The sequence below is a fragment of the Anser anser genome (assembly GCF_964211835.1).
Source record: "Anser anser genome assembly, chromosome: 2".
Classification (NCBI taxonomy): Eukaryota; Metazoa; Chordata; class Aves; order Anseriformes; family Anatidae; genus Anser; species Anser anser.
In genome coordinates, this window is record NC_139721.1 from 59906811 (window position 1) to 59927693 (window position 20883).

At 37.3% G+C, this 20883-nt stretch overlaps 1 long non-coding RNA gene across 2 annotated transcripts; it reads left to right on the top strand.

The window, feature by feature from the left end:
- The first annotated feature begins 854 nt into the window (after positions 1–854).
- LOC310893565 lies at positions 855–19347 on the top strand. 2 transcript variants are annotated; one of them, XR_014579097.1, is made up of 3 exons: positions 1035–1174; positions 1263–19198; positions 19333–19347. It is a non-coding gene; the product is annotated as an uncharacterized lncRNA (long non-coding RNA). The 2 variants fall into 2 exon arrangements; XR_014579096.1 differs by lacking the exon at positions 19333–19347 and having other exon boundaries at positions 855–1174; positions 1263–5766.
- The last annotated feature ends 1536 nt before the right edge of the window (positions 19348–20883 follow it).

Consider the following 20883-nt stretch of genomic DNA (forward strand, 5'->3'; position numbering starts at 1 on the left):
GTCTTACTGAAGAAATTAAGGATTTGTGTTCACTTGCTTCTGATTCTTTCACTTCTGTGCAGCCTGCTCCAGAAACACAAAGAGTGGGTTGAGAAATTTGTGACAGAATCCATCACAATTTCTAATGTCTCCTTAAAAAGGCAGACTTTCTAGTGTGACATTTACAAAACACTGTTTTTATATACCCTACAAGTGAAACTCATACTGACTTTTTCAGAAAAACCCTACTCCACATCCTATTTCCACTAGTATTTTAACTGCAATATTCAAACAGTACTTATGCTTTAGGCAACGAGAAACAAGCAAACAAAATATCCCTGGGTTATTTCAAAGAAGTGCCAGTCATCCTATGGCTCACTGTTGTAATAAAAAATGAAACAGAAGAAACTGATTGATCTATTAAAAGATAGGACATGCTGGGAAATATGTTCTGGTTTTGCTATCTTTTCAGCAAATATCAGTTAAACATAAAAAAAAAAAAAATTGTTTCCAAATATCACCATAGTACATTATTATCTATCTAGTATCCAATTCTATGATTTACAAATTCTAAATTTCCATAATATACCCTTACTAACAATGACAGGAGTGTGATATATAGAGTCATTCTGTGTCAAGAATTCGTGTCAAGAAGATGGTTGATGTTAATAAAGAAGGGGGAGATGTGGGAGTGTGGCCATGGGGGTCGACAAGCCCCATGGTTTGGTGATAACATCAGAGTCTTAACGATGAGGCCATCAGGAATGTAAAGAGTTTAGAGGGAACAAAGAAGGGTGATTCAGGAGACGCCATGGCGTCTCGGGTTGCTTGTTCTCCAGCCGTTAAGGCATGGAAGTTGCTGGGTGTTTGCAGTTGCCGGGCAAAGTTGTTGACCACTGAATAGTTAGTGGAAAAGGACTGCTGTGGGGCAAATTGTACAAAAAGGGAGCCTGTCCTCGATGATGAAAAACAAACAGGGACATGAGCAACAGGCACAGCGACAGGCTAACAGAACAGGGACTAGGACAGGAACAGGGACATTGATCGCCTAATGAAGATAGGTTCGGCCAAACTGAACAAACCGCTCAAAGAAGCTCGTATAGAAAGTCGCTGGGAACAGGCGCACCGGAGCTGGAAGGAAGCTCAAGCTGAGAGAAGCGGACCCGTGCACACAACTGCCCCTCGCTGGCCGAAGGTAAGCAGTTGCGCGTTATGGGGAATCGTACGTCCTTAGAAACAAAGACTGTCCTGGTACCCTTACACCTTATTCCCTTTATTAACAGTCAGAGGGTTTATGATCCTGAAACATGGGACCAAACTGAGGTCAAGGTGTGGGACACTGCTAGCAAAAACGACAAGGTTGCGGTGGGATTGCTCGGGACCTGGCGAGCAATCTCTGAGGCCTTAAAGAGCCATGTGCGGCCACAAGCAGAGACGTGTGGTGTGCCAGATAGTGAGGGAGCTGCGGGCTCGTCCACTGACCCACCTGCTACACCATCGGGCCCCCCGCCGCTACCGCCATCGCAGGCCTTTGCTGTTATACCCCTGGTGACCTGGGCGTTCCTTTTGATCCAGGCCCTAAAGGCCCTGAAAAGGAGCCGGATCTGTTTCCCTTCGATCCGGGACGAATAGGATACATAAGGCCCGAAGGCCGAGTTGCTTAACAACTTAAAGCGAGACGTATTGTTCCCACGACTAGCCCTGGAACTCTCCGGTGTTTGTAATCAAGAAAAGGAATGGAAAATGGGGACTGTTACATGATTTGAGAAAAATTAATGAAGTCATGGAAGATATGGGAGCACTTCAGCTAGGATTACCAACTCCAACTATGCTCCCCCAGTCGTGGACATTAATAGTAATAGACTTAAAGGATTGTTTTTAAACACTTGCCAGAATTCTGGAAACTTTGCCATGTTTATATTTCAAATGATACCTTTTCTGATTGTACATATGTATAGGCGTACTCGGGTTTCTTATGAATATCTAAAAGCAATGTTCTATATATTTAGAAAGTTCGATGGTTGTGTGTTCATGTTGGTAGAGCGTAGATTCCCCGTGCACCCAGCGCTGTTTACTTGCCTTTTTGAAATATTACTTAATTCAGATTGAGTTGTATCTTCATTTATAACAGGAGGAAGAGTGCCGTTACTAATATCAATGGTTAAAAAAGCAGTTCTTAGAATTAAATCATATGTGCTTTGTTGAATATGCTGCTTCTGCTAAAATAAAAAATAAAAAAAAAAAAATGTTTTCTGAGATATTTATTTCCAAGATCCTAACTGTGACTTTACTCTAGTGATATCCTATGAGGAATCTTCATTTTCTTCTTTCAATTTCAATCTAGTCTATCAAAGAAACACTGCTCACTGCTTTTGTGAAGCACGTCTCTTTTGAGATGTAGATAGGTGACAAATGGTAGTTTCTAAGCTGATATTTGTATCTTTGGGATTTCTGTTTTTCTTCGGCCAATTCAAAGACTTCCATCATACTGTAATATTGTTTTGTAGAGATGAGACATAAAAACCATGAACATATGAATCAAGGTGTCAAAATGCCCCCTGGGAGCTATTCTGTGAGTGGAGTACATGCCCATACAAGGGATTAGCCTGACTAAGCGCAAAAGAATGGGCAGCACAACAAATAGATGGGAATGGGCAGGGAGAAATGGAAGATGCAGAATGGGCACAAGCTCACATTCACACATCCTGCTTACTTGTAAACATGACATATTTACAAACACTAATGAAATTTCCAATAAAAATAATTTGAAAAGATTTCAACTTGTTAATGGGAAAAAGCTGGCACCTGAGAGTGTAAACAAATGAGTTTCCAAATGAACATTTTTTATTCATAATTTGATGTCTTCAGAAAGACTGCCTCAATTTCTTTCAGTAAAATAAATACGCTTGGAATATGGGTTTATCAATCCAAAAGCCAATGTAATTCATAGATTATGGTTATTAATAGCTTTAAGAACAGTATGTCTTTAGTTTAACCTTTTGAAATGAAATTTGCTCTCGTATGAAATTATTATTATTTTTTTTCTTGCAACATCCATGGGTCTTGCCAGTATTATTTAATAAGTTTCAACTTAAAACTTTGAAACAGTCTGTAATTAGAATTTACCTAATTGATGCCTTGGGAAATTACCTATAATAATGAAGTAATTTACTTAATTATCCTCTGTTTGTAATGTCATTCATTTATATGTTAATAATAGACAGTATTATAATAAATGCTTTAGGTTTTGTATGTTAATTCTTAAAAAGACTTAAGATATTCTACTTCTCCAGGTTTACTATAGTATGTCAGGTTTGATTGAGCAAAATAAAGAATATGCTTTACTTAATTCAGTGGAGAGATCAAAAAATTTACAGTTAAACATAGTCTGTACCCTCTAAACCTGGAGCTTTGATAACTGAATCCCAATCAGTTCACTGGATTTCTTCTTCAAAATGCAAAGTTTTGGCTTTATTTTTTTTTATGGTGCAGCATGGTCTTGCATTCCATGTAATGAATAATGGAAGTTAAGTATAAGAAACATCTATCAGTTCAGTCTATCCTTTGTGGAAAAAGACCAGCCTGTCAGTACTGTCTGTAGTTCATTAAAAGAATTAGAAGTGAGAAGTCTTCTGACTCATCTTGGGGGCAGGTTATTGGGTGATAGGGATGAAAAGATGGTTTGTTTCTTTTATTAAATAACCTATACCAAAACTGTTGTTGCGTTAAGGGTGTAGCCAATTAGCCATTAAAAGTCTGGTCACATTCAGGGTTCTGAACTATCACGATTACAGATTCACAAATAACGTAGGACACCCTTGCTCTAGTCGCATTCCATGAACTACCATGGACACACTTAAAGAGTTTGGTTGCGTTCGATGAGAACTATCATGGCTAGGTTCAATGCAATCTAGTGAAATTTGTTAAAGCAACAGGTACACAGGTTCTTCAGATCATCAGTGATAAATTCAGTGTCTGCAAAGCACACTCAAATACCAAAAGCATGAGTAACACAGGCTGGCTATAAATGTGTTAAAAGGCACAAAGACTCAATAGAGATTTCTGTCACCGGGGAGGCACTTGGTATAAACAAGTGTTCAAATCTTACCCAGAGGTGTCCCAATGGGGGTGGGGGGTGGGGGGGGTGAAGAGAGATTCAGCCCATCGATCAATCCCAGAAGTTGTGATGGTATCTTCCCTAACATCCTCATTCTCTTAAGCCAATTTATATTATTTTCTATCTTTTAGGTGGAGCTTGAGTGACTTTAGCCAAGCATATCTTGGTTATGGTTGGTGCAAAGTTTTCTTGCTTTTGTTTAAAGGTATAGGCTCTGAGAAATTCAGAGCACATGCTCAGTGAGGGGTAGTCGCACCTTGGTGACCTTTTGGGATGGAGGTGTGTTTTGGTATTATAATGATATTATAATGAGAAAAGTTCACTACAGCATTTTGTCAAAAGTATGACAGGTCATTGGCTCAGGGTAGCAAATGTGCAGCTTACCAGTCTTGGTGTGCACAAGAATAATCAAGTTCCCATCTTGTCAGAGAGCCTAGCCACGGTGTCTCCACTCTGCTCTACAATCTGTACTGTTCCTTAGAGTCAGCACAGCAGGTTTCCCCAGTGTGATTAACATCTAAGGTTGGAGGCTGAGGGAACGTGTAGGTAGTGCAGCTACACTCCACCCTGGAAGCTTCTTCAGTGCTGTACCTTTTCTTTAAAATGCGAACATCAGTTTAATTTTCAAGTCAGCTTAGGCAATTATTCCATAAATGTCTAACTATATCTATACCTAGCACAAAAAAGGCATGGATAGAAAGGTCTAGAAGAGGGTCACAAAAATGATTAGAGAACAGGAACATGTCTTCTAAGAAGACAGTCTGAGAGAGTTGGGGTTGCCTAGCCTGAAACAGAGAAGGCTCAGGGTATACCTTTATAGCAGCCTTCTAGTACTTAAAGGGGGCTTACAGCGTAGATGGACAGAGAAATTTTGCCAGCGCCTGTAGTGATAGGATGAGGAGTAACAGTTTTAAACTAAAAGAAGGTAGATTTAGATTACACATAAGAAAGAAATTCTTCACTGTAAGGGTGGTGAGGCACTGGAACAGTTTGCCCAGAGAAACTGTGGATGTCCCATTCCTGGAAGCATTCAGTGTCAGGCTGGGTGGAGTTTTGAGCTACCTGGTCTAGTGAAGATGCCCCTACCCACAGCAGAAGGGTTGGAAATAAATGATCTTTAAAGGTCCTTTCCAACCCAAACCATTCTATGATTCTGTTTTTATGATTCTACACCTATATCTATATTTATATCAATATCTATAGGTAGATACACTTAAAAAGATTTAACCTTCTTTTTCCCAGCTTGCTGGTCACAGAAACCAGTGTGATGCATCCATTAATATTTAACATTAAGATTGCAATGAGCTTTATAATATAAAGGTTACCTGGTTTTCATTTTTAGTTCTGAGACACAGTCACCACCTTAGAATTTAGGACTTCTTATTCAGGCTTAGATTGCAAGGAAGGAACTATTCTCTTCTGCTGCTTATGTGTGTTCTTGACACAATGGACTGCCAGTCTATCCACAGTGCTCCAGGTACATACTGCAGTATTCGCAGGGCAAACCCTACTGCTAGTACGGTATTGGTTCTGGCTGGGATGAAGGTAATTGTCACCATAGCAGCTCATATGATGCTGTGTTTTAGACAGGTAACTTTTGTTATCAGTGTTTAAAAAAAAATAACTCTTGTTTCTTTTCAGTTTTTGTGAAAAAGAGATTCTTCCATAAATACATTCTCTCTACAATCCACATTCAGAGACTGGAGGAAGAGAGCTTGGTTTTGTGTTCACTACTGGGTAAAAGACTTATCCTGGAAAAAGTTCTTGAGAGTTTTTCTGAACATCTGAAATTGTTCTGTTCTTCTAATTCTTCTTGTTAGAAATGCAATTGTCATACAAACTTAGAGGAAAAAGAAGCCCAAATCTATCTCTCTTGACAATGTCACTTTTGGTATCTGTAGGTGTTTATATAAACTCATGTTCCTTTCCATACCTTTCATTGTTTCTCTCTTTTGTATCATGGATATGTATGGGAGAATTCAGGACATGGGTAAAAATACCTTTATCTACAGGAGAAAATTGTAGCCAATGATTTGTACTCTAAACAAGAAAAGGCAAGATGATGGCAATACAGAGTAGAATCACATTCTCCCTAGGCTGTATGAAACTGTGGCACCATTCTGTGAATAGTGTGCTGTACTTGTCACACTCCAAAATCCACCTCAGAACTGGTACACTAAGGTATTATTATGCAGTATCTTCCTTCATACTTTTTAAAAGAAATTTGTTCTCTATAGGTATTAGGATGGAGATGAACTCATTTATTATCCACTGTCTACTGAGCTTGTGAAGGGGAGAGGTTATTATTTATTTCAGTGTAAGTGCTAACCTTCTGATTTATGGACATAAAATCCAGCAAGTGTCCATAAACAGGAATTAACCATCTCTCCCTTATCTATTTCATATCAAGTTCTTTATTCCGTTATTTATCGTAGAATCATAGAATGGCTCGGATTGGAAGGGACCTTAAAGATCATCTAGTTCCAAGCCCCCTGCCATAGGCAGGGATGCCACCCACTAGATAAGGTTGCCCAGGGCCTCATGTAACCTGGTCTTGAACACCTCCAGGGATGGGACATCCACAACCTCTCTGGGCAACGTGTTCCAGTGCCTCACCACCCTCTGAGTGAACAATTTCCTCCGAATATCTAATCTAAATCTCCTCTCTTTTAGTTTGGAACCATTCCCCGTCTCCTGTCATTATCTGACTGAGCAAAAAGTTGCTCTCCATCTTTTTTATAAGACCCCTTTATGTATTGAAAAGCTACAATAAGGTTCCTGTTGACAAATGACAAATACCTCTGAGACTAAATCACTTCATAGGGCAAATAGGAATAGAAACTGTAAGTTAGTTAAGGAAGGCATCTAAGTCTTACTTAGACTGCCCAACACAGGTTCTCACCTGTGTTGATTCTACCATCAAATGGTAGAACAATGAGGAAGACAGGCTTTCTTTTTGGTCATTTTCATTCACAAGAGATTTGTGGAAAAACAAACAAGCAAACAAACAAACAAACAAAACCTATTGTATAAAGTAGGCAGAGTCCTTTGGCAACAGAGGCAGAAATGCTGAAGTAATTAAAATTTCCTTGCATGATCCAGCTGCTACTTGCTAGATGGAGTTACATGTATTCTATATTAAGAGATGGTAGAGAGATATCTGTAAATCCTATATGTGTAAGTGTTGATGCACCAGGTAATTGCTTCCCCATTTTAGACCATTGACTAATAAAAGTTATATCAGATTGTATCTGATAATATATTAATTCTTTGACAAACTGGAGAAGTTGAATATTAGTTACCTGTTCATGTAGGCATTGTAAGCAAGAAATAGTCTGATCACATTCAAAGACAATATCACAGAAATTGCAGTTGCTAGAAAAAAAAAATTGGATTTACTTGCTAAGCCTTTTTGTCTCATGTAATGTAGTGTATAAAAAAAAATAATCTGTAATCTTTATCACAGTGGAACTAACTTTCTTAGGTAAGACAGACAGTTAAGTCTTGATACCTTATCAGTGAAGGAACGCTATACATGATAACTATTTTTCTATAGAACATTGTGAAGTTAGTGTGACCTGGCAGCAAACATGAAACTCAAAAAAGCTTTTCATTTTCTGTACTGAAAACAATATTTAATGTTTTCTTTTCAATAAAATAAAAAATGCAGAATGGAAATTTTAACCCCCTGCACATCTGTGTATTTAGATAAGTAAAAAACAACCACAAATAATAAACATTTTGAGCTGCTTTAAATGGGGAGATTAGAGGTGTGATGCATTGTCTTTATTTTGAAAATAAATATATGTATTTTCAAGTGCCACTAGGTGTCATCATATCTACTATTAATTCCTTGTACAATAGATATTCCAGTGTCTGGCAGACAAAGTTGACAACTTAATCAGCTTCCTCAAAATTTCAGATTAAGAAGAAACAAAAGAGGTAAAAATATAAGATGTTACGAAATGTGAGAAGTTAATTCTTGAAAGCTCAGTTATGCAGAATATATACAGTTCTATAAAATCAGAGACCTGGAAGTTTAGAACTAAAATTATTGCCTGATTAATTTCAGTACAGATTTTCATCTTGAATAGAATTGAGTTCTTTTAATCTTCATCTGATACGTCCCATTAGTGAGGTCAGATACTTCCCATTACGTCAGTTAGATTCACAGAACATAGGTACATAACAAGAGTGACCTTTATATTCATAAGTATAAAGCTGTGACCTGAAAGATTAGTCCCCTAAGACTGTTCCTCCCCGTGGAAGTAGCTTCTAATGGTAGGCACATCCCTCTTGCTTTACACATCTGTGATATACATACACATGTATAAATAGCTGTTTTTGCCCAGGCATTTGCCTACAAGATATGTTCTTTATCTTTCCAGCAACACAGCAGAGCTGTGCCAAAGTGCTTTGACAACATCAAGCTACTGACTGTATTTAGCACCTAATTTACGATCAGGACTTTGGTCACCAGCATAATGAATAAATACATTTGTGATATATATATATGTTTTTTTTTTTTCAGAGAAAAGTGATGCTGAGGTGGTATTTCTGATTTTTATATGATAGAGGATGTCAGATACACATTAGAAAGATGATTCAATATATTGCAAGCCCTTCTCCAGCTACAGAAATTCAAAGCACACTGGTTTCACTGTCTGAAGCAGTCCTTAGCCATCTGACTCTATGCTAGATGAGCTGGAAATAGTTTGCATTTTTATATGTGTGACTGTACAGAATTCAAGGACTATATAGGAGTGTGGAAATCAGTTACGCATCTCTAATTAGTTAGAATATCCATTTAATCTTTGAGTATTCTTGTCTCCAGAAGAAGAGAGATAAGTGCCTCAGAACTCTCTCTATATTTTTACAAATTGGTAGCTGAAGATCTGGAAACTATCTTGATGTTGCTCTCCCTCTGACAAATGGAATACTGCACCCTCTCACTTACAAAATCCCCATTCCATATTCATTGGAAAATCTTTTATTTCTGAAGGCTGAAGATGGTTTCATAAGGTTTCATAAGAACCTTACACCACAAACTCATGGATAATTTCATAAGTATGCCTTACAGTGAGAGCAGAGACTTCAAATACCACAGAATCTGGGAGTATTTATTTAAAATTCTGCAAAAGTTTAAAGTTAGCTGTTAGAGAAGAGAAATAGTAAAATATATAACTTGTTCAAAGAAACTTTTTTTTGTTTGTTTTAATTTCAAGAATTTAACATACTTATTTGTCTCTCTTCTATAATAACTTTACTTTTAAGTGAATTTAACTAAGTGTACTAATTATGTTATCTTAAGTTTTTGTTTTCAAAACCTGAAGGTGTCTAAACTCCCAGTGTGAGGAATTTAGAAGGTGACATTTCACTAACAACTGCTCTGAGAAATTGACAGAGATTGATAGAGTGTTTTGTAAAGATGTCCCCATGAGAAGCATTTCAGACAAAATGAAAATGACACTGAAACTTTCCGCTTTTGTCTGTGCTTTTGTTTACAAGAAAGAACTTGGATAGAGAAGCACTTGAAGGTAGTTTTCCAAATGTATGATGTGTATATTTTGTTTAGAAATGCCTTCACTGAGGTTTTTTAAACAACACTTTAACAGTCACTGAAAACTCACTGAAAACTGTTTTTCACTGCCTTGAGTACCTGATATGTGTACTCTACAGGTTATGCTGTGAGTTTTCACCTCAAAGAGTAATGAATGGTGAACTCACCATGCAGAAGCGTTCAGATCTCAGTATGAGCAGGTTCATACAGCACACCCCTCTTTTTGTGTGTATTGGAAAGGTAGAGCCTTGCCTTGTTTTTCTTATTTGCATTTTCCTACTGCTATCCCATATGACTAACCTCTGGGTTGTATTTAGGCTTTGGTCTTCTGGAGGAAACATAAAGCCCAGGATGCTTGTTTAGGTTATCCCTATTTACTGTCTTCTTCTGTTTGGCAGGTACAGTTACTGAAGTTTATGGCACCACAGTCAGCTTTTTGGAGTATTGACACTTCAGCTGCCCCATCCTAAAGGAAACTCTCCATAGCCAGTGACTATAGTGGTGAAAAGCATTGTCCATCCTTCACATACAGGGCAGGAGCAGTTCTGAGGACTTGGGAACAGCCCAGCCCAGTCTTGTTTGGCCATTTGAATACACATACATATGATACATAAAGTGCCTAACCATTGGGGTTCAGTATGATTTTTATATCAAGTTACAAATGCAAGCAAATGCATGATCAACAAGAATACTTGGCAATTCTAGCTACAGGTAAGTGTGCTTCGTGGGTGGCCAGCAGCTCTCATCTAAATAGCATATGAAGGTGCATCATGTGCATCATTTGGTCAAAGTGTACATTTCCCTGCTTTGACACAACCCATTGCACTGCACAGAAATCAATTCACCACTGAATGCTACTTGACTTTCATCCTAGAAAAACATCTCTTATATTAATCGTTCATATCATTTGAGAAGTAAACCTGCACACCTCTCGGCTTAATAGTAGCAGTAAAATTAAGCAGGATATAAGTGCTGATGGGAAAGCTGCTATTCTACAGCACGAAAAAATTAAGTCTAACAACCCCATCACTACTTCAGAAGAAATTCACTTTAGAAGAAATAATGAAAAAGGAGGCATCTTATTCTCCCTTGACTTAGATATGGCTTTAAGTCTCTGTTGGTCTAGTCTCTAGTCTCTCTTTTAGAAACAGAGTGTCTGAGTATAAGTAGAAATGCCACCTTCACTGATTCCCCTGCATCCTCTCTGTTCTTGAGAAATAATTAAAACCAGAAATAGAAGAGAGTGCTTGAGATGGGAATTGCCATCTATTGAGCATGTGGTCATTAGATTAGTTGTACATTTCTGTACAGTTTTGTACAGTTCATAAAAATCTATTTCATTCACATCATTTCATGTGGAGCAGACAGTGAAATGTGGCTTAGAAAGATGTTAATCATTGCTGCTATCTGTTTTTTAAATCATCCCATTGGTTGTAATGCAGGCTTAAAAACTGCAATATTCTTTTCTTATGGGTATATCAGTGCATTAAACTCTTCTTGATGAGAAGCATTGCTGGATCAATATGACATTTTATCCATCTTTCATGCTGGTCTCTTGAGCTTTCAATTTCCATCCCACCTATTAATTGAGTCAAACGACAGTGGATATTACAAAAAAAAAAAATCCAATTCTAAATCCTTTCACTAGTCCTAAACTGAAGCCTTTCTATCACTCCAGATGTCATTCAGATGCTCTTTTTTTTTTTTAATTTCTTTTGAACAATATCATACCCCCTTCAGCTTGTATTTTATTTGTATATTTATTTATTTATTTCCCTCCTGTGAACCAACCTTTAAAGTGATACAAAATTTTGAGGGTGGATGGCTAAGTCTGCAACAGAAGGCACCAGTTTTCTTTCTTGGTAATTTCAGCATAGGTTTCCAATTATGTGAGACATCCTAGGATTTACTTTTATTTTATTGTGAGATATCAATGTAGCAATGTACATCAAAGTGACTGTCTATCACTTGAAAGTTCATCTTTTGAATCTCCTTGTCAGCTAGGCTTTGCGATGACATACCCAGGATGTCTGGATCCCATGCATCACTGATTTCATGTACCTGCCTTCCAGGCTTCCAAGCCCTGGCATGCTAACTAGTTATCCAGTCCTGACGATGAGGCCAGCTTTCAGACTAAACTGCCTCTAAAGGATGCAAATATACCCGAATACCGGTTTATAAGAAACAAATGAAATGCAAAAGCAAAATCCAAAAGACTCGGTGCATTTTGTTGGTAAGGAAGGAAATTACTTTTTCAAGTTTACAGCTCGTTACTGTCAAGGAATTATATATGAGACACTGTACACTGTCTCTTTTTGCAGCTACCAAGCAGAATGATAGAGAAACACATACTTATCACAAGAAACACTCAAAGGAACACATACCTACCACAAGAACCACTTAGACCATTTGCTTCTGAGTATTACAAACAGCTACATTTAGACCTAGCATGACTCCCCTGTACTACGTGTTTGCCAACATTATACCTGTCCTGTGTATCGACATGGATTGAATAAAACATGATTAGGAAAAAATGGCAAAAAAGACTTGACTCAGCTTTACTGGAAATCAGTTAAAGAATAGAAATAACAAAACAGAGAGAACAACAGAGAGAAGATACGGATATTGCAAGGCAACAGCATTACAGGTGTGTGTGACATAGCCTGTGGTCAAGTTGTGGATAGACAGAGGGCTCAGGAGAAGGGAGGCACCAAAAAAGGCAGAAACGCCAAGTCCGGCAATTAGGCAGAAGAGCTGCCATCAGTCAGAAAGGATGTGGAAGCAGGCCCTTCTCTGTACCTTAGCACAGAGAAGGTCAAAGAAAGGCTTCATTTTATATGACAAGAATGTGTTATGATTCTTATCTGCATAGCTCACAAGATCTGTTCTTGCAGGCAGTAACCAATAATCGTATTGCTCAGCAGGAAGGAAGGGCAAGAAAGGCAGATCCTGCCATGTGTCAGTCCTTCTCTGTAGTCCTTCAACAGAGAAGTAGCTTTACATTACAGCTACAAAAAAAAAAAAATGTTTCTAGCTATCCCAGAGATGAGCCAGTTCAATTTACTATATTACCAATTTTCTCAGTAATTTTGATGTTTTCATATAACCCCCCATCTACAAGAACACTGTCATGACATTTTCATCTCTCTTCAGTAATCTAAAAGACTGTGCAGTCTTTCTCTGTGGCTTAAATATGACAATGCTTGAGCAGAAACCTAAAAAAAAAAATTGGAGAAATGCAAAATTAAATGCCTTATCATTTTAAGTCAGTGTTAAGACTTGATTTTTTTGTTTGTGTTTGTTTTAATTTAGTGCTTAGGCTTGGCTCCATTACTAAACTGTATCTTTTACTCTTTATGATGCCAAAATAGAAAAGACAACCAACTGTAATTACTGAATAAAAAGGAACATAGTGGTATATTGAATAACTTCTAACTCTTTGAATAATTTTTAACTCTCTTTGCTGTTTGTTAAATTTTGGTATTTTACAAATAGTTGAAGATAGAAAGATGTTAAAAACTGTTTAGGGTTTGAATCTCAATTGTAAAAAAATAATAATATGCAGATATTACTGCTACTACAGCTACTGCCACTGGTATCACTACTATGATTATTATTATAATGGCAATAATGACAAATCCAGAGAATTTAAAATTTAGAGGAAACTTAAAGCTACATTTAGAGTGAAGATGAAAGTCCAAAGCAAAAGGTTAATTAACATCACTGTCATATGAGGAGAGGCTGAGTACACTTGATTTGTCTCATTTGGAGAAGAGGAGGCTGACAGACATCATTATTGCTCTCTACAACTTCCTGAACAGAAGAGAAGTGAGAGGTAAGTGCCATTCTCTTCCCACAGGTAACAGATGTTAGGATGTGAGGGAATGGCACAAAGCTGCACAAAGGGAGGTTCATACTGGGCAAATATAATTTCTTCACATTGAGGGTAGTGAAATAGTGGAACAGCCTTTCTAGACAGGTGGCTGTTGCCCCATGCCTCTCAGAGCTTAAAAGGCATTTAGATAATGCCCTCAACAACATGCCCTCAATAACGTGCCTCGATAACATTTCTGGTTAGTCCTGACGTGGTCAGACAGTTGGACTTGATGAACTCATAGTTTCAACTGAACTATTCTATTCTATTCTATTCTATTCTATTCTATTCTATTCTATTCTATTCTATTCTATTCTATTCTATTCTATTCTATTCTGTTCTGTTCTGTTCTGTTCTGTTCTGTTCTGTTCTGTTCTATGAAATTGTGTAAAAACATTCAACCCTGCCCCCACATTTCCCCCTTCCAGCTCAACTCATAAAATACTATTAGAGTGTTGATTTCACTGTCATTCCTGTTTTTTACATCTTTTAGTTCATAAAGAAGAAAATTCAGTTCCTCTCAAAGTCTATGTGTTGCTAGTTTGGAGATGGTACTGAGTTTTTTGTCTTTATCAAGGAGATTGACTTCTTGACTGCAGTGCAAAGTGGTATTCAGCTTTACCTATAAATGCATAACTGGTGCTTCTATAGAAGAGAATCCTAAGAGGTGCCACCATAAGCTTCTAAATCATTATACACTTTGTGCTCTCTCCCAGCAATATGCCATACTTCTCTGCATCTTCGCTTTCTGCTTTTTTTTTTTTTTTTTTTTTGGACTCTAGGCTTGCTTTGCTTACCCCTCACCCCACCCTTTTTTCATTTGTCTCTAGGCTTAGCCTTTCCATGCTTCCTTAGCTTCATTTTTTTTTCCTTTTACTTCTCTTTGATTTATCCTTTGTGACTTTTTCCCTTAACTATCTATGTTCTCTAGGGGTCCTCTGAGGGCATAATTCAGAATTTCATGATCAGAATGACTAGAATGACCTTCTATACCATTAAGTTCATTATAAACTTTGTCAATAGCAGGTCTTAAGTTTTTGCTACAGATTCAGCTGTATAAATAGAATGATTCCAGAATTTGTGAAAAGTAAGCCTTTTTCAGCAACAAAACCAAACCAAACTGAAAAACTATCTACGCTTTAACATAGGAAATTGACTTTGGAACCCATAATTAGTTTGATAATCTGACTAGGAGCAATACTGCTGAATCTGGCTAGACATTTAAATGTTTTTAAATACCTTCTTGAAAATTATGGAGGCAACTTAAAAAATGAGTTTGGCTTCTTCCTATCTGCCTCTGTGTGACCTTCTTGAGCAAGCAGATGGTTCAATAATTACTGTGAAAGCTGACATTTTCATGAAGTTATCCAACTCCAGGATTAGGGAATAAGAGGAAAGCCACCAAATAACAGCAACAATCTATGAAAATGTTACAAAAAATATATATCAAATGGGGTTTACAATAAATTTTCATGTGACTGGTGAGCCAGTTTTTGTATATAACATCCCCAACACAGTAGAAATAGCCAGAAGGAACTACTCCAGTGCTGGAGCACTGGACAAATGATAACATGAAACTCTTTCCAAGCTGATATTTGCTATTTCTCATGACTACATGCACTGGCTATCAGTTTTGTTCAGTACTGGTTGCAACAGAAAGGTCTATCCCTGAAATACTAACTCATGAATGACTGCATTCACATTTAAACCTATCAAACTGGGCTGTAAAACAAGTGAAAACCTATTTCTATGAAATTTTCAGTGTGCTTTTCCTACTAGTGCTGTTTGATCTAAAAATAATACCAAGACAGCATAGATCTTCAGTCTCACCTGGCATGAAGTATAGTAGTATGAAAAGCCATTATTATATGATAGCTAGCTGTAAAGTCTTTTGTTTAGATTTCAGATAAATGACACTTTGGGTTGTTTGTCTATAGCTGTTTTCTTGTCTCCATTTATAACTTACTTTTCTTCATTACAGGGAACTTGGTATAGACCTCTACAACAATTCTGTGTCTCGTTTTCAATCCTAAAGCATCTACTTAACTTTTTCATATGACAAGCAGTTTGTCTTTCTTTGCAGTATAACTAATTGTTCACAGGCCCAACTCATCATGAGATAAACTTTTTATCTGTTCTGCATACACTGTGTGTACTCTGCCTCTGCTGTCCCAGGGATGTAGTGTGCCTAGGCTGCCCTACCCGAAATGCAGGATTCTTTTCCCTTTGAAGCATCTTCTGTGCCTCCTAGGCCATCTCTGGACTGATGACCTATGTGCATGTTTGCTGCCTACTTCAATGGGTAAGCCTCAGCCTAAGCAAGCCTGGGGAAGTTGCAGAAGTCAAGGGATCATAAAAGAAACAAGTCACAGCAGACAGATTAATTATAGCACATATTTTTATAATACTTATTAAACAAAAGAAATCGCTGACAGAGCAAAAACAGAGAGAGGCAAAACACAGTGAAGCTGCATTTCAGGCATGTACTTTCTGAAGTTCACTTTGTATTGATGTAATAATCTGAATTTATTTTTATTATAGATGCTTACTTTGTATCACCTATGTCTGAGTTTGTACTGAATGTAAGAGGGTAGGCACAGGCCCTAAAGCCTCTGCTGAAACTTCCAGGACCACTCATGGAAGACCACAATGATGTAGCTCAGACCACCTGCTACTGTTGCCCTTGTCCTGTCTTGTAACTATTTCTGAGGAGTTGTACGTGTATCTGAAAGTTGTTATCATGAAAATATGTTATTTATGGCAACTCTGGGCCTTACACTTGCTAAACTGAGTCTTGTGCATGTTTAAGTGAAGAAGCATTATGAGGTTGATTTAGGACAAGCATGAGCCCTTATCAGAAGTTTAATAACACTTCTTAAAAATAATTGCTATGCTACTAATTGCAACTAATGTTAACTAATTGCTACTAATAATTGTATGTATTAAAATAAAAAGTGAAGAATAAACATTAGGAAATTCTAACTGTATTTATATCTCATGTATATTATCTCATTTATATTATTAGCAACCTTTTAGATTCTATACTAAATTGAACCTTTTCTGCTATTTAATGAACAGATTTGTTCTGTGTTCTGCAAGAGTCTTGTATATGGGATTATTTATTTATTTATTTATTCACATGCTGCTCCCTTATTTATGTATGTAAATAACAAGTAGTACCAGAAAATATCCAAATAAGATGCTTTTTCAGGAAGAGAATTTTGCTCTGTCTGATGTAAATTATGTTTGATATGGCCCTGAAGTTAAAGTTTGTACTGCTTCAGTTGTTCTTCTTCTAAGTATGAAATTATTTTTAGAAAGTGATTCATACAGGCAAATTTAATATATCTTTAACTCACAGGATATGGGAAAAAAAAGTGCTCTGTAATGAAGAGTCCACTTGTTTCTGCTATGACTGCTCACATGTACTTATCAATTATTTATTATTGCATACCACGGGGCATTTATCCACTTTAAAAACAAGAACACCACCACAGAAACTTAGCTGTATCTAATGTGTCAGAGTAATGATCTTATTTTGGCACTATACACGCTGTCCTTATGCTCTACCAGGGAGTTCCTAGTAGATAAGGAATCCATCCTTGGAGAATTTTCCAGAAATTTCTTGTGTCATAAAGAAGCTTACCTCTTCTTCAACATAATAAATATATATATATATTTTCATGCTAGGGACAACTGGAACAAATGAATAGAAACGTTTGTATTCTCGATGTCTCACTTTCTCAGTGTCTTTAGAATAGCCAGCTGGCCCTTGCAATTGGATGGGGAGGACCTGGAGACTGGTCAACTTATTGTCCAGGCTGACCCTGCCTTGTAAGGGTATGTGGAAAGCAAGAATATCTACTTAATTAAGGTGATCCAATCAAGAACCTCTTCAATGCAAAAGGAAATCATAAGCAAAAGGAGAAGTGATGAACACAAGCACACAGAGACACTACCCTGGTAGAAAAGAGACAGCAGAATCAATGATGAGGACCAGAAGCTTCCAGTTGCTAATTGACAGGCCATCAAGAAACTGCAGGGAGGGGGCTCACTTGGACCTTGTAACTGGTAAAAAGGGGAAAACAAGAGGAACATGAAGATTTGGGGTATTTGACAGGGGCCTGTGGGATGTTGTAAAACTTCTGAAGGAACATTCAGGGGGAGGGGATGTGGTGGAACAAAGGGGTAATTAGAAAGGGGTATAAAAGGGGCTGGTTACATGCAAATGGGCTGCTCAGTTGTTTGAGCGAGTCCTTCTGTGTCTGATAATCACAGTCTGTGTTATCTTCTTAATAAATCCTTTCCTAATGCTTTCTTCTGTGTATTCTCACTTTCTATCTTGTGTGTGAGTGCTGTAAGGACTAGGTACTAGCAGCTGGTGAGACTGGTGTGAGTGGATTTGATACTAGAAAAGCAGTGTGGATGCCTCTGGCCTGTGTTGTCAGCTGTTGGAGCAAGTGGGTGACTCAGCTCCAGCCACTGGGATGAGACGGGTCTCCCAGGTGCAGCTACTTGGAGGACCGAGGTGAGTGAAGTGAGTGAGAGGCTCAGTGACAGCAACTAGAACAGGACTGTGGGTTATAGCTCATGTACCTGGTTCTAGATGCTTAGAAGGTGAAGTGTTTGCATCCTCCTTAAATCTGGTGAGTGTGTGCATGTGTGCAAGAGAGCGTAATTCACTAGCAAACTTCAAGCTGGACCAGACAGTAAGTAGGAGAAATGAGGATGGAGTTTCAAAAGAGGAAATTATCCACATGTAGCAGTCGCTGAAGAGGGAAGCACTATTAGAGCATTCTGACACTCCTCTGAAAGCACTTCAATAGCTTTTGTGATTTAACATTATTAGGACAGAAGAGATTATTATTTGCATGACACATTATGAAGAAAATCAACTGTGTGACATGACTGTTTAAAAAACTATTCCAATCATTCTGTGAGGAATGATGAACTGGAATGTTTCATTTTTAGGTGGATTTGAAGGAGTATGGGGAAAGTAGGTGTTGTATATTAGAAAAAAGTTATGTGTAATTGAAGCAGCAGCAGAGAGGTCTCCAGCAGATCTTTTCTGACTATCTTTGAGAAATACAAATCTGAGTGCTAATATAGCAGGACAACAGTATGGACAAATCAGGTTTTACCACATTAGGTAAACATACTGTCTCTGGCACTACCTCAAGTGCAGGTTTCCTTTATTTCATGCATAACAATTCCCTTTTAATTACTTTGTACACAACACCAGCCTGTTTCTATTTTCTGGTTCCCTTCCAAGAAATAATCAAAGGGAGAAATTCAGGAGGGAGTGGTCAATGCTGAAATCACTTCTAGGTAATTTACTCAATTCACACTAATTCAGTGGTGGTAAACCCACTGGAAAGTCTTTGTGTCTCTTATCAACCTCAATACACTTCCAAAAATGAAAATAAAGACAAGCTATACTAGTTGCATGGTCAGTCATGGGCAATTTCAAATTACCTTCACTGTGATACTTTAAATAGTGATCTTATTACTGTCTCTGTACACAAATCTATACTTAATTAAATTCAGTCATCACAGACCTACATATGAGGAAATTTGCAAAGAACTCAGTCTGGGATGACTCCATCACATCAGGAACATTTCTTGTAAACAGCATTCTGAGCTGATGCATTTGACCACAAATAAATAGGTATTTAATTAAATGGTAACTTTGATAGTGAAAAAAAAAAAAGTAATAACCCTTTTTAATTTCCAAGAATTACCTAAATTACCTAATGAAATCATCAGCTAAATCTTTTTTTTTTTTTTTTTTTGAATTGTTAGGGAAGGAAATATACAAGCTGGAAAGAAAAATGAAAGGAGACACAATACTGAAAGGACTTTAGGAAGCTGGAGAGCGATGGCTTGCAATTGAAGTGAAAAGACTGAAGGGTCAAAAAGGCAGAAAGAACAAATCCTGTATAACTATCTATTTTCAGACTTTGCTGTCAGACTCTCTGGAATGAACTTGTGGTAGAATGAACAGATAGCATCACTTGCTCAGGCTGGTCTGGAAAACCTGGAACACCCATTTTGATATTATATTGCCTTAAGGCTCTAGTTTAGGAATATATTAATGCTATTTAAATTTCAAGAGTTTTATTTATCTTATATATATATATGGATGCTAAACATGTCGTTGTCAGATGTTTGACTCCACATTGTGTGTTCTGCCTGATGGCTAAGAAGTTATTATTATTGAGTAACATTTTGTGGCCTAAAAATTATCCTCATACATTTTTTGTCAGAATCACTAGCAATAACTATCATTGTGGTCAAATCCTAATCCACAGATCCAGTTGAGTCTAGGATTTCTTCCTGAAATCAGCCTTGTTCATTTGGGAGCAGCACTCAGTGTAGATTGCCTACTTTGGGGTCAGGGTTATTATCCTCCATTCAAGTTATACCCTTCAAGTCATGGTAGCTTCCTAACTAAAAAAAAATAAAACAAGTTTATCTGTTGAAAAAATAATGAGGAAGAAGGATCAATGTAGCCTTAGTTCTGTATCTACTTTACAGTGTACTATTTAAAAAACAAAACAAAAAGATATCTCATTGTTTCCTTTTCATATTTGTTCTTTATACCTCCATCTTCTGTGAACTTCTTTTGGAATTTTTTTTTTTTTTCTGGAGAGGGATTATGTGCTCCTCAATGTTTGTGCACTAGTTCTGAGGTTTAATCCCATAATAAATATGAGGTATAATAGAAATTATCTGCAATAAGGCCAGACAACAGCATTTGGAGCTGAATTTGAAGAGTCCGCAAAGTTCAAAAGTGCTTGAAGGGGTGGATTTGGTGTGGTTCTCATTTTGATTAACTAAAGCTATTATCAATTCCTAAGAAAGCAGCAAACCAAACAAAGCATATATCTTTAGTGCTTGTGAATAAGTGAATCCTGAGCTCCTAGGATAACTCAAATTGTTTGAAGTGGAGCTTCCTGCTGTATGTATTCAGTTTTCAATACCTCCAAACTCCAGTCTAATTTCCTCAGTTCTCTCATTCGCTCTCTCTCTCTCCTCTGTTAAGTCCATCTCTGCTGATGACAGGGAAAAAATATTACTGCCTTTAATGATATAAGTAATTTTTTTGGCCTTCTGAATGATTTTTTTTTCTTAATTTAACTCCATATCAACTAATATAGGGTATTAGGTGAATTAGACACTTCTTCTGAGTTGAGGTGTCTTTAAATTCTCTCAGATTTTTCTTGTTGCTAGTACTTTTTCCCCCTTTGATATCATTTTGAGGGACTGCGCTTCTTGTAGCTTTCTTTGCACTTGAATTTCAAGGTGATAAACACACTGTGTATTTGCAAAATAATGTACAGGCAATAGTTG